At 30.3% G+C, this 14,366-nt stretch overlaps 1 protein-coding gene across 2 annotated transcripts in view; it reads left to right on the top strand.

Annotated features, from left to right (window-relative positions):
- The window catches only part of LOC119609857, a 130,122-nt gene that overhangs the window by 29,834 nt on the left and 85,922 nt on the right, over window positions 1-14,366 (top strand). Inside the window, exon 1 of one of the 2 annotated variants that reach the window (XM_037964844.1) lies at window positions 12,119-12,149. The exons of the other annotated variant lie outside the window; for it this stretch is intronic. The gene's annotated coding sequence lies outside the window, so the exon portion shown is untranslated. Of the gene's footprint in view, window positions 1-12,118; window positions 12,150-14,366 lie in introns of those variants that run through there. 2 annotated transcript variants of the gene reach the window in all.

Below are 14,366 nucleotides of genomic sequence, written 5' to 3'. Positions count from 1 at the left end.
TCAGGTTGCAGTTTGTATGCAGTTTTTTTAAAAGTCAATATTTTTCTCCTTTGTACTTCTTTTTTTTTTACAAATTGCCTTTAAGCATTTTCTACTTTTGTTCTTTTTTTTTGTTGGAATTTTCTTTGAGTGTATGTTGGAGTTTTTTAATTTCTTTGCTTTCTTTTTTACTTTTCATGTTTTTTTGGTAATATAGGGTATCATTCATAAAGTCACGTTTATTATTTGTGATTATTAACAAAAAAAAAAAAAAAAAACGAAAAACGAAAAACGTTTTGAATTTTCAAAAATATTTTTTGTTTATGCTAAAGTTTTTTTTCTCACTTTTTGTTACTCACAAGGGAGTTTTTTTTTAAGAAATTCACTTTTTTTTAATTTGATGTATAGAATATGTGTTTTTAATATTTAATTACATTGAAATCATTATTTATATGTATAATTTATTTTCAGTAATAAATTTTATTGTGTCTAAAATTTCTTTAAATAAATTTAATTATAAATTACGGAAAAAAAACTTTCGTTTTTTTTAATGTCAACTCATTTATTTAATAAATAAATCAATCACATAAATGATGATTAAACGTTTAAATATTCTTATGTGTCTGTCGCTCAGGGTATGTCATCATCTTCACAAATGAATGAATCAATGATATTTAGACAATGAAATGTCAATTACTTACTTTAAGGCAAAAAAAAAAAAAAACCAAGTATCATACTACCACTTAGTTTGTTTTAACGGTACAACTCTCACTTGTTGTGTTTGTTGGTACAGTGGTGTCGAAGGTTAAATATATGGGGAATAATACACATGATCTTTATAGAGACATAATTTAGTTCCACTTTAGTTGTAGTTCACTTGTAGTTCAGTTCTAGTTCAGTTCTAGTTCAGTCCTAGTTCAGTTCTAGTTAAGTTCTAGGTCAGTTCTAGTTCAGTTCTAGTTCAGTTCTAGTTCAGTTCTAGTTTCAGTTCTAGTTCAGTTCTAGTTTCATTTCTAGTTCAGTTCTAGTTCAGAGTTCTAGTTCAGTTCTAGTTCAAGTTCTAGTTCTAGTTCAGTTCTGTTCGTTCTAGTTCAATTTATAGTTCAGTTTCTAGTTCAGTTCTACTTCAGTTCTACTTCAGCTCTAGTTCAGTTCTAGTTCAGTTCTAGTTCAGTTCTAGTTCAGTTCTAGTTCAGTTCTAGTTCAGTTCTAGTTCAGTTCTAGTTCAGTTCTAGTTCAGTTCTAGTTCAGTTCTAGTTCAGTTCTAGTTCAGTTCTAGTTCAGTTCTAGTTCAGTTCTAGTTCAGTTCTAGTTCAGTTCTAGTTCAGTTCTAGTTCAGTTCTAGTTCAGTTCTAGTTCAGTTCTAGTTCAGTTCTAGTTCAGTTCTAGTTCAGTTCTAGTTCAGTTCTAGTTCAGTTCTAGTTCAGTTCTAGTTCAGTTCTAGTTCAGTTCTAGTTCAGTTCTAGTTCTAGTTCTAGTTCAGTTCTAGTTCAGTTCTAGTTCAGTTCTAGTTCAGTTCTAGTTCAGTTCTAGTTCAGTTCTAGTTCAGTTTAGTCAGTTCAGTTCTAGTTCAGTTCTAGTTCAGTTCTAGTTCAGTTCTAGTTCAGTTCTAGTCAGTTCTAGTTCAGTTCTAGTCAGTTCTAGTTCAGTTCTAGTTCAGTTCTAGTTCAGTTCTAGTTCAGTTCTAGTTCAGTTCTAGTCAGTTCTAGTTCAGTTCTAGTCAGTTCTAGTTCAGTTCTAGTCAGTTCTAGTTCAGTTCTAGTTCAGTTCTAGTTCAGTTCTAGTTCAGTTCTAGTTCAGTTCTAGTTCAGTTCTAGTTCAGTTCTAGTTCAGTTCTAGTTCAGTTCTAGTCAGTTCTAGTTCAGTTCTAGTTCAGTTCTAGTTCAGTTCTAGTTCAGTTCTAGTTCAGTTCTAGTTCAGTTCTAGTTCAGTTCTAGTTCAGTTCTAGTTCAGTTCTAGTTCAGTTCTAGTTCAGTTCTAGTTCAGTTCTAGTTCAGTTCTAGTTCAGTTCTAGTTCAGTTCTAGTTCAGTTCTAGTTCAGTTCTAGTTCAGTTCTAGTTCAGTTCTAGTTCAGTTCTAGTTCAGTTCTAGTTCAGTTCTAGTTCAGTTCTAGTTCAGTTCTAGTTCAGTTCTAGTTCAGTTCTAGTTCAGTTCTAGTTCAGTTCTAGTTCAGTTCTAGTTCAGTTCTAGTTCAGTTCTAGTTCAGTTCTAGTTCAGTTCTAGTTCAGTTCTAGTTCAGTTCTAGTTCAGTTCTAGTTCAGTTCTAGTTCAGTTCTAGTTCAGTTCTAGTTCAGTTCTAGTTCAGTTCTAGTTCAGTTCTAGTTCAGTTCTAGTTCAGTTCTAGTTCAGTTATAGTCTAGTTCAGTTCTAGTTCAGTTCTAGTTCAGTTCTAGTTCAGTTCTAGTTCAGTTCTAGTTCAGTTCTAGTTCAGTTCTAGTTCAGTTCTAGTTCAGTTCTAGTTCAGTTCTAGTTCAGTTCTAGTTCAGTTCTAGTTCAGTTCTAGTTCAGTTCTAGTTCAGTTCTAGTTCAGTTCTAGTTCAGTTCTAGTTCAGTTCTAGTTCAGTTCTAGTTCAGTTCTAGTCAGTTCTAGTTCAGTTCTAGTTCAGTTCTAGTTCAGTTCTAGTTCAGTTCTAGTTCAGTTCTAGTTCAGTTCTAGTTCAGTTCTAGTTCAGTTCTAGTTCAGTTCTAGTTCAGTTCTAGTTCAGTTCTAGTTCAGTTCTAGTTCAGTTCTAGTTCAGTTCTAGTTCAGTTCTAGTTCAGTTCTAGTTCAGTTATCAGTTTAGTTCAGTTCTAGTTCAGTTCTAGTTCAGTTCTAGTTCAGTTCTAGTTCAGTTCTAGTTCAGTTCTAGTTCAGTTCTAGTTCAGTTCTAGTTCAGTTCTAGTTCAGTTCTAGTTCAGTTCTAGTTCAGTTCTAGTTCAGTTCTAGTTCAGTTCTAGTTCAGTTCTAGTTCAGTTCTAGTTCAGTTCTAGTTCAGTTCTAGTTCAGTTCTAGTTCAGTTCTAGTTCAGTTCTAGTTCAGTTCTAGTTCAGTTCTAGTTCAGTTCTAGTTCAGTTCTAGTTCAGTTCTAGTTCAGTTCTAGTTCAGTTCTAGTTCAGTTCTAGTTCAGTTCTAGTTCAGTTCTAGTTCAGTTCTAGTTCAGTTCTAGTTCAGTTCTAGTTCAGTTCTAGTTCAGTTCTAGTTCAGTTTAGTTCAGTTCTAGTTCAGTTCTAGTTCAGTTCTAGTTCAGTTCTAGTTCAGTTCTAGTTCAGTTCTAGTTCAGTTCTAGTTCAGTTCTAGTTCAGTTCTAGTTCAGTTCTAGTTCAGTTCTAGTTCAGTTCTAGTTCAGTTCTAGTTCAGTTCTTAGTTCAGTTCTAGTTCAGTTCTAGTTCAGTTCTAGTTCAGTTCTAGTTCAGTTCTAGTTCAGTTCTAGTTCAGTTCTAGTTCAGTTCTAGTTCAGTTCTAGTTCAGTTCTAGTTCAGTTCTAGTTCAGTTCTAGTTCAGTTCTAGTTCAGTTCTAGTTCAGTTCTAGTTCAGTTCTAGTTCAGTTCTAGTTCAGTTCTCGTTCAGTTTTAGTTCAGTTTTAGTTCAGTTTTAGTTCAGTTTTAGTTCAGTTCTAGTTTGTTCTAGTTCGTTCTCATTTTTCCTTAACCCACTGTCATTATAGTTTGATTAGTATAGTTTTAGTAATTTATCACCAATGGCGGCAAACGTTTTATTATCTTTAAGTTTCTGTAGTTTTTTTTCCTATTTCATTCATAATTACGATCAATTAAACTTATCAAATATTCTATTATATGGGTAAATAGTAGCATGAAGTACGTACTTAAAAATTTAGCTGGATTCTAAAATGGAAAACACAATCTAACCATGTTTCAATTTAATTGAACATGAGAGCAGTACAATTATCAAACTCATAGTCATTAGCATTATTTTCAACACCATCACACCACCACCACCACCACAACCATCACTAAAAGCTGAATTTTACATTAATGAAAATGATCGTGAAATATTTGTGAAGCCTAAAAAAAGGAATATTAAAATATTTATACAAAAAAATAAAGAACCCTTTTATTATCAGCCTTTCTCATACTTTATTCACACTAATAAAAACCTTTTGTCTTCCTCTTTTGTTACTAACTTTTTGTTTACTTTTCTACTTTTTGTGCCCGGACAGACTAGTAAAAGGCCTTCATATTTCCGTCTTTTCTACAGAACACGCACCAGTTTCTATTTACCCAATATTAAAGTTCTAATGATACGGGTTTAATAATTTTCTTTCTTCTTTACTGCTACTATATTTATTCTTGGTTATTTGGTTCCATTAGTTTGAAAACAAAGAGGTAGAGAAAGATGATTGTGATGATGATGATGATGATGATGTTGCCGATTCCATTGTGCGTAAAAGTAATTTACATTTGCTTGGCTGATTTGAATCCCTTTTGAGAATGAATAGTTTTTACAGCATTTCATTCTTCACAATTTCTTTCTAATAATTACAAGTTTTTTCTCTCTTCTTCTGGAATCTTAAAACAATATTAAAGTTTTCTTTTGCTAATGATGGGGGTTGGGCTGACAGACACTATTGAAAGTCATTTATAGAAATTTAAATACATTTCTTGTAATATTCTTTAAATCAATTAATAAGCATTATGTTGTAATTAAAAATGTTTAACATGTGGTTTATGTTTAATTAAATTGAATTTTCTTGAAAAAAATAAAGGTTTAAAAAATCATAATTCATAATTAATAATCGTTTTTTGAAAACTTAAGCTTTAGATAATTGTACTAAACATTTATCTTTATATTTATAACTTATGATGAAATTTCAAAATTAATTACTAACAAGATTATATAACATAATAGTTTTTGTTTTATGTAGAATTTTATCTAAACTAAACTATTTTTTTTTATATGTATGTAATCAAGGTGAAAAATCTACAACATTTTTAGAATATTCTTAAATAAACTCAATGAAAGTATCAGGGTTGTGGCTTTTTTGTCTAGTTTTAGTATTTCTATTATATAGACAAATATTTATTTTCTAGTGTTATTTTCTTTAAAACATTCACTTTTATTCAAAACAAAGTGTTTTTGTGACCAATAAAGTTTGTCCCTGAATTTACCTAAATCAAATGCAAGAAGGTTTTCTTAAAACAATTGGATCTCAAGAACAAAGTAAATAAATTACATTTTAAATACAAAGATTTTCTATAGAAAATATTATTGTCTTGAAAATACTAGCTTCTAGTATCAGTTCAGTTCTAGTTCATTTCTAGTTCATTTCTAGTTCAGTTCTAGTTCAGTTCTAGTTCAGTTCTAGTTCAGTTCTAGTTCAGTTTTAGTTCAGTTCTAGTTCAGTTCTAGTTCAGTTTAGTTCAGTTCTAGTTCAGTTCTAGTTCAGTTCTAGTTCAGTTCTAGTTCAGTTCTAGTTCAGTTCTAGTTCAGTTCTAGTTCAGGTTCTAGTTCAGTTCTAGTTCAGTTCTAGTTCAGTTCAGTTAGTTCAGTTCAGTTCAATTCTAGTTCAATCCTAGTTCAGTTCTAGTTCAGTTCTAGTTCAGTTCTAGTTCAGTTCTAGTTCAGTTCTAGTTCATTCTAGTTCAGTTCTAGTTCAGTTCTAGTTCAGTTCTAGTTCAGTTCTAGTTCAGTTCTAGTTCAGTTCTAGTTCAGTTCTAGTTCAGTTCTAGTTCAGTTCTAGTTCAGTTCTAGTTCAGTTCTTTAGTTCTAGTTCAGTTCTAGTTCAGTTCTAGTTCAGTTCTAGTTCAGTTCTAGTTCAGTTCTAGTTCAGTTCTAGTTCAGTTCTAGTTCAGTTCTAGTTCAGTACTAGGTCAGTTCTAGTTCAGTTCTAGTTCAGTTCTAGTTCAGTTCTAGTTCAGTTCTAGTTCAGTTCTAGTCAGTTCTAGTTCAGTTCTAGTTCAGTCTAGTTCAGTTCTAGTTCAGTTCTAGTTCAGTTCTAGTTCAGTTCTAGTTCAGTTCTAGTTCAGTTCTAGTTCAGTTCTAGTTCAGTTCTAGTTCAGTTCTAGTTCAGTTCTAGTTCAGTTCTAGTTCAGTTCTAGTTCAGTTCTAGTTCAGTTTCTAGTTCAGTTCTAGTTCAGTTCTAGTTCAGTTCTAGCTCAGTTCTAGTTCAGTTCTAGTTCAGTTCTAGTTCAGTTCTAGTTCAGTTCTAGTTCAGTTCTAGTTCAGTTCTAGTTCAGTTCTAGTTCAGTTCTAGTTCAGTTCTAGTTCAGTTCTAGTTCAGTTCTAGTTCAGTTCTAGTTCAATTCTAGTTCAGTCTTGTTCAGTTCTTGTTCAGTTCTAGTTCAATTCTAGTTCAATTTAGTTCAATTTTAGTTCAGTTCTTCAGTCTTGTTCAGTTCTTGTTCAGTTCTAGTTCAGTTCTAGTTCAGTTCTAGTTCAATTCTAGTCAATTCTAGTTCATTCTAGTTCAATTCTAGTTCAGTTCTAGTTCAGTTCTAGTTCAGTTCTAGTTCAGTTCTAGTTCAGTTCTAGTTCAGTTCTAGTTCAGTTCTAGTTCAGTTCTAGTTCAGTTCTAGTTCAGTTCTAGTTCAGTTCTAGTTCAGTTCTAGTTCTAGTTCAGTTCTAGTTCTAGTTCTAGTTCTAGTTCTAGTTCAGTTCTAGTTCAATTCTAGTTCAGTTCTAGTTCAGTTCTAGTTCAGTTCTAGTTCAGTTCTAGTTCAGTTCTAGTTCTAGTTCAGTTCTAGTTCAGTTCTAGTTCAGTTCTAGTTCAGTTCTAGTTCAGTTCTAGTTTTCTAGTTCAGTTCTAGTTCAGTTCTAGTTCAGTTCTAGTTCAGTTCTAGTTCAGTTCTAGTTCAGTTCTAGTTCATTCTAGTTCAGTTCTAGTTCAGTTCTAGTTCAGTTCTAGTTCAGTTCTAGTTCAGTTCTAGTTCAGTTCTAGTTCAGTTCTAGTTCAGTTCTAGTTCAGTTCTAGTTCAGTTCTAGTTCAGTTCTAGTTCAGTTCTAGTTCAGTTCTAGTTCAGTTCTAGTTCAGTTCTAGTTCAGTTCTAGTTAGTTCTAGTTCAGTTCTAGTTCAGTTCTAGTTCAGTTCTAGTTCAGTTCTAGTTCAGTTCTAGTTCAGTTCTAGTTCAGTTCTAGTTCAGTTCTAGTTCAGTTCTAGTTCAGTTCTAGTTCAGTTCTAGTTCAGTTCTAGTTCAGTTCTAGTTCAGTTCTAGTTCAGTTCTAGTTCAGTTCTAGTTCAGTTCTAGTTCAGTTCTAGTCAGTTCTAGTTCAGTTCTAGTTCAGTTCTAGTTCAGTTCTAGTTTCAGTTCTAGTTCAGTTCTAGTTCAGTTCTAGTTCAGTTCTAGTTCAGTTCTAGTTCAGTTCTAGTTCAGTTCTAGTTCAGTTCTAGTTCAGTTCTAGTTCAGTTCTAGTTCAGTTCTAGTTCAGTTCTAGTTCAGTTCTAGTTCAGTTCTAGTTCAGTTCTAGTTCAGTTCTAGTTCAGTTCTAGTTCAGTTCTAGTTCAGTTCTAGTTCAGTTCTAGTTCAGTTCTAGTTCAGTTCTAGTTCAGTTCTAGTCAGTTCTAGTTCAGTTCTAGTTCAGTTCTAGTTCAGTTTCTAGTTCAGTTCTAGTTCAGTTCTAGTTCAGTTCTAGTTCAGTTCTAGTTCAGTTCTAGTTCAGTTCTAGTTCAGTTCTAGTTCAGTTCTAGTTCAGTTCTAGTTCAGTTCTAGTTCAGTTCTAGTTCAGTTCTAGTTCAGTTCTAGTTCAGTTCTAGTTCAGTTCTAGTTCAGTTCTAGTTCAGTTCTAGTTCAGTTCTAGTTCAGTTTCTAGTTCAGTTCTAGTTCAGTTCTAGTTCAGTTCTAGTTCAGTTCTAGTTCAGTTCTAGTTCAGTTCTAGTTCAGTTCTAGTTCGTTCAGAGAAATTAAATAATTATAATTAATAGGTTTTCTACGGAACATATGGAAACATTTCTATAAATTAAATAATTTATTGTATATTACTTACAACTAACACGAATTGTATAATAAAACTGGCTTAGCAGGGTTTAAAACCCGTAAATAAATTATCAATAAATAATTTCAAACAAAATTAAAATGAAAACGAAATCAAGGCAAATGGGTTTGAAAACATTAATTTAATAATTTATTACAAACACATTTTTTAGAAGAAAAACTTTCTTAAATTCTCAAACAAAAATTAAAACACTTTACGAAGCACACATGATAAAGCAATTTAAAATAATATTTCTTTGTCATGGAAAAAAAAGCTTTAAATTTATTTAAGTTTCCAAACAACAGTCATAAGATTTTTTACTCTTTACTAAACCAATCCTCAAAATATTGTGGTATTATTATATATTTAAAATTTAAAAAGCCTCTTAATACTTTTTGGTATTAAATAAACAAACTTTAACAGATGGAAACCACTTTTTCTTGGTCTAAAGACAAAATACTTTTTCTTTATTTTTCAAATCAAAGATCTGGCACTCATTCATGGGTTAATTTAATGTTTATAGACATATTTTTATGCTGATCATTATACCAAACAATTCATAAGGAAATCAACATTATAAACACATTCTTAGACTTATAATTCATTAAGAAAAATTATAAAAAAAATCTTTAAGAAAATTTGTGTTTTCACACCTTCTTAGGTGTTCTTCTTCGTCTTTTTGATTATAAAAAGCCATGGGAGTATTCAAAACCACAATACAGTTGACAGACCATTAAAGCAGAAAAGAATGCTGTTGTGAAGTGAAGATTATTTAAATTGAAATCAAATGAAACGAAATGAAATGAAATGTAAAGAACGATAGAAGGAAGTGTGAAAATATGTAAAAATTATAATAAGATTTTTATATTCAAGAAGACTTATTGAATCGGTTTTTGTGTAATAGAAATTTTAAATAAATATTAAGTTGTTTAAATTTGAAGTTTTTTCGAGCAAGTGTTAAAAGCTTGACAAACACTTTTTAACAAAACAAAAAAAAAACTATGATGAACAAATACAAAGAATAAATAATAAGAATTGATAATATGAAGTTAAGAGTTAAGCTTCTTTAAATTATTTGATGTGTTTAAAATAAAATCAGGAAATAACCGAAAATGTTAGGTTTTTTATAAAAACTAATGTATAAATTATAATACAAATTAAATGTCTAAATTACAATTAAAGTTAACCACAGTTCAAATCTAGCTTAGTTCTAGTTCAGTTCTAGTTCAGTTCTAATTCAGTTCTAATTCAGTTCTAGTTAGTTCAGTTCTAGTTCAGTTCTAGTTCAGTTCTAGTTCAGTTCTAATTCAGTTCTAATTCAGTTCTAGTTCAGTTCTAGTTCAGTTCTAGTTCAGTTCTAGTTCAGTTCTAGTTCAGTTCTAGTTCAGTTCTAGTTCAGTTCTAGTTCAGTTCTAGTTCAGTTATAGTTCAGTTCTAGTTCAGTTCTAGTTCAGTTCTAGTTCAGTTCTAGTTCAGTTCTAGTTCAGTTCTAGTTCAGTTCTAGTTCAGTTCTAGTTCAGTTCTAGTTCAGTTCTAGTTCAGTTCTAGTTCAGTTCTAGTTCAGTTCTAGTTCAGTTCTAATTCAGTTCTAGTTCAGTTCTAGTTCAGTTCTAGTTCAGTTCTAGTTCAGTTCTAATTCAGTTCTAATTCAGTTCTAGTTCAGTTCTAGTTCAGTTCTAGTTCAGTTCTAGTTCAGTTCTAGTTCAGTTCTAATTCAGTTCTAATTCAGTTCTAGTTCAGTTCTAGTTCAGTTCTAGTTCAGTTCTAGTTCAGTTTCTAGTTCAGTTCTAGTTCAGTTCTAGTTCAGTTCTAGTTCAGTTCTAGTTCAGTCTAGTTCAGTTCTAGTTCAGTTCTAGTTCAGTTCTAGTTCAGTTCTAGTTCAGTTCTAGTTCAGTTCTAGTTCAGTTCTAGTTCAGTTCTAGTTCAGTTCTAGTTCAGTTCTAGGTCAGTTCTAGTTCAGTTCTAGTTCAGTTCTAGTTCAGTTCTAGTTCAGTTCTAGTTCAGTTCTAGTTCAGTTCTAGTCAGTTCTAGTTCAGTTCTAGTTCAGTTCTAGTTCAGTTCTAGTTCAGGTCTAGTTCAGTTCTAGTTCAGTTCTAGTTCAGTCTAGTCAGTTCTAGTTCAGTTCTAGTTCAGTTCTAGTTCAGTTCTAGTTCAGTTCTAGTTCAGTTCTAGTTCAGTTTCTAGTTCAGTTCTAGTTCAGTCTAGTTCAGTTCTAGTTCAGTTCTAGTTCAGTTCTAGTTCAGTTCTAGTTCAGTTCTAGTTCAGTTCTAGTTCAGTTCTAGTTCAGTTCTAGTTCAGTTCTAGTTCAGTTCTAGTTCAGTTCTAGTTCAGTCTAGTTCAGTTCAGTTCAGTTCTAGTTCAGTTCTAGTTCAGTTCTAGTTCAGTTCTAGTTCAGTTCTAGTTCAGTTCTAGTTCAGTTCTAGTTCAGTTCTAGTTCAGTTCTAGTTCAGTTCTGGTTCAGTTCTAGTTCAGTTCTAGTTCAGTTCTAGTCAGTTCTAGTTCAGTTCTAGTTCAGTTCTAGTTCAGTTCTAGTTCAGTTCTAGTTCAGTTCTAGTTCTGTTCTAGTTCAGTTCTAGTTCAGTTCTAGTTCAGTTCTAGTTCAGTTCTAGTTCAGTTTCTAGTTCAGTTCTAGTTCAGTTCTAGTTCAGTTCTAGTTCAGTTCTAGTTCAGTTCTAGTTCAGTTCTAGTTCAGTTCTAGTTCAGTTCTAGTTCAGTTCTAGTTCAGTTCTAGTTCAGTTCTAGTTCAGTTCTAGTTCAGTTCTAGTTCAGTTCTAGTTCAGTTCTAGTTCAGTTCTAGTTCAGTTCTAGTTCAGTTCTAGTTCAGTTCTAGTTCAGTTCTAGTTCAGTTCTAGTTCAGTTCTAGTTCAGTTTTAGTTCAGTTCTAGTTCAGTTCTAGTTCAGTTCTAGTTCAGTTCTAGTTCAGTTCTAGTTCAGTTCTAGTTCAGTTCTAGTTCAGTTCTACTTCAGTTCTAGTTCAGTTCCAGTTCAGTTCCAGTTCAGTTCTAGTTCAGTTCTAGTTCAGTTCTAGTTCAGTTCTAGTTCTAGTTCGGTTCTAGTTCGGTTCTAGTTCGGTTCTAGTTTGGTTTTAGTTCGGTTTTAGTTCAGTTTTAGTTCTATTCTAGTTCAAATCTAGTTCTATTCTAGTTCAGTTCTAGTTCAGTTCTAGTTTAGTTCTAGTTCAGTTCTAGTTCAGTTCTAGTTCAGTTTTAGTTCTATTCTAGTTCAATTGTAGATCAGTATTAAAGGTTTATAGGTCAAATTAAAGATTTAATATATTTTAATATTCGGTGAAGCTAAATCTTCTATGGGAAATTTTGTTTATAATAATTTTAATCGATTATTCACTTAAATTTTATTAATATTTACGTTTTGTGTGGTATTTTCTATAACTAAAATGCTCAGATCTTTAAAATGATCAGCAGTTTTCAAAATAAATAACCAATTAGTGGTTTAGACTTTAATCAGACACATGACTATTAAACATTAAATTTTATTTTCTGTGTATTTCTAAAATCAGAATTGATCATTTCTTTTTTCTTCCACTAAACGAATGTGGGCTTCTTGTGCTACAAATATGTTTAGGGTTTGATCATTTTCATTTCTCTTTTTCTCATCTTTGTAATTTGATATTTTCCATTATTATCTTGAATTTGATTTAACAAAAAACCTTCAACTTATGTTAAGATCATCATATATCATTTCCACAGTATGATCATGGCAACCAACAACATGACCTTTTATCTTGAGGGATTGGGTAATTTGTAGGGAATAATAAAAAAAATATTTAAATTTTCAAGGTTTGTGTGTCAGAACAAAATTTTGAAAATCCCATCAAAATGTTCAATCAAATTGTATGATGTTTTTGATTATATCCAATAGATTTTTTCACAAAATTTACAAAATACTAAAGAAAATAAGTTGTATTTATAACAATGAACTCATAAATTAGTTTCTTTTTTCTAATGCTGACGTTAATTATTAAAAATTTTATTAACAAATAATGTTGTTGCAATTTTTGTCGGTGTGCAAAAATATTTATTTTAGTTCATTCTTTAAATTTTATTGATGTAAACAATTAAAAATTGTTTTTAGATATTTTGTTATGATATCATTTTTTTATTTTTTTTGTTCAAATTTCCTGCAGATTTAAATAATAAAAAAATTTATTTATTTTTTTTCTCTTGTATTTTCAGGTATGTTTTTGTGTCCTAAATTAATGGAAGTCTTGTTCTTTTTTTTTTTTGCAAATTATTGTTAACAACTGGTAAGAGTTTTATTATTTCTTGATTTTTGTTGTTGTTGCTCTTTTATGTTTTCCCCTAAGTAATTGAAATGAAATTTGCTTGTGGGAGTAATATTTAATTAGAGAAAAAAAGTTCACTTTTTCTAAAATGGAAATAAATTTTATTTTTTTAAAGTAATTATTTTGAAATGAGATGTAAGAAAGTTTTTCTATATAAAACTGTGTATTTTTCTATACTTTCTACAGAAAATTGTGTGTATAACCGTTTTTTTTTTAAGAAAATTATATGTATAACAGTTTTTTTATTTAGAAAAATCGTGCATATTTTTGTAGAGAAAAACTGCTTATCATAGTTTGTTCTATACAAAAAGTTTTTTCTATAGAAAATATTGAGTACAAACGTTTTTTTTTATAGATAAAAGTAAGTATAACAATTTTTTCTCTAGAAAAATGTGAATATAACAGTTTTTTCTATAGAAAAAAGTCAGTAAACAGTGAGTTTAACAGTTTTTGCTATAGAAAATAGTGAGTGTAACTGTTTTTTCTATAGAGTATAACAGTTTTTTTAGAAAAAAGTGAGTATAAGAGTTTTTTTCTATAAAAAAGTGAGTATAAGAGTTTTTTCTATACGAAAAAGTTAGTATAACAGTCTTTTCTATAGAAAAAAGTGAGTATAAGAGATTTTCCAAAAAAAAAAGTGAGTATAAGAGTTTTTTCTATAGAAAAAAGTGAGTATAAGAGTTTTTTTCTATAGAAAAAAAGTGAGTATAAGAGTTTTTTCTATAGAAAAAGTGAGTATAAGAGTTTTTTCTATAGAAAAAAGTGAGTGTAACAGTTTTTTCTATAGAAAAAAGTGAGTATAAACAGTTTTTTTATAGAAAAAAGTGAGTATAACAGTTTTTTTCTATGGAAAAAGTGAGTATAATAGTTTTTTTCTATAGAAAAAGTGAGTATAAACAGTTTTTATATAGAAAAAAGTGAGTATAAGAGTTTTCTCTATAGAAAAAAGTGAATATAAAAGTTTTTTCTATGCGAAAAAGTGAGTATAACAGTTTTTCTAAAGAAGAAAGTGAGTATAACAGTTTATTGCATAGAAAAAGGGTAGTATAACAGTTTTTTCTATGGAAAAAAGTCAGTATAACAGTTTTTTCTATAGAAAAAAGTTTTAACAGTGAGTATACAGTTTTTTCTATAGAAAAGAGTTAGTATAACAGTTTTTTCTATAGAACGAAGTGAGTATAACTGTTTTTTTCTATAGAACAAAGTGAGTATAACAGATTTTTCTATAAAACAAAGTGAGTGTAACAGTTTTTTTCTATAGAAAAAGTGAGTATAACAGTTTTTTCTATAGAAAAAGGTGAGTATAACAGTTATTTCTATAGAAAAAAAAGTGAGTGTAACAGTTTTTCTATAGAAAAAAGTGATTATAACAGTTTTTATATAGAAAAAGGTGAGTATAACAGTGTTACTGTATAAAAAAGATCGTATAACAGTGATTTACAGAAAATTGTGAGTTTGTATACGAGTTTTTTCAATACAAAATTGTGTGTATAACAGTTTCTTAATATAAGAATTTATGTATAACGGTTTTTTTTCTTACAAACTGTGTTTATAATAATACATTTGCAATATTTTCGTATTGAAAATATTAAAACTCCCTTGTCCAACTGTCCGTTCATCTGTCATGTCATTTGCCATATTAAATGTTTACAGAAAATTGTATAATATTACAACAATGTAAAAACAAAAACAAAAACAAAAATAACTTTAACAAAACATTAGCAATGACAGGCTAATGATAGAAAACACATGAAAACTTTTAACAAATAAAATGAAAATAACAACAACTACGGTAACAATAACAAAAATAACCACAAGTTGAAAACAATAACAACTACATACAATAATTTCACTTAAGTTTACTTTCCTAATTTTCTACAAAAAAAAAAAAAAAAAAAAAAAAAATACAAACTGACTGCAACAATAACAACCACAGTGGAGCAAAATGAAAATATACATAAATATATATTTTAACGAAAATTGGGTCAGTAGCGTCACCAGCAGTAGCAGCAGTGGTGGCGGTGTTTGTGGCGGCAAGGCAACCTATGACGGCACCTTTTTCTTTAGAAATTCAAAACTTTTGAAAAAAAACTTATTCAACAAAAAAGAGCAGCATTTTGTTGTTGGTTGGGTCGTTTTTTTCTTCTGTTGTCTGCATACAAAACACTATTCTGCTCG

This window comes from Lucilia sericata, unplaced genomic scaffold (assembly GCF_015586225.1).
Source record: "Lucilia sericata isolate MDLA Ls3-8-SP2 unplaced genomic scaffold, ASM1558622v1 Contig001068F_arrow, whole genome shotgun sequence".
NCBI lineage: Eukaryota > Metazoa > Arthropoda > Insecta > Diptera > Calliphoridae > Lucilia > Lucilia sericata.
The sequence above is the reverse complement of the archived record's forward strand: the minus strand, read 5'-3'. Positions and strand labels throughout refer to the sequence as shown.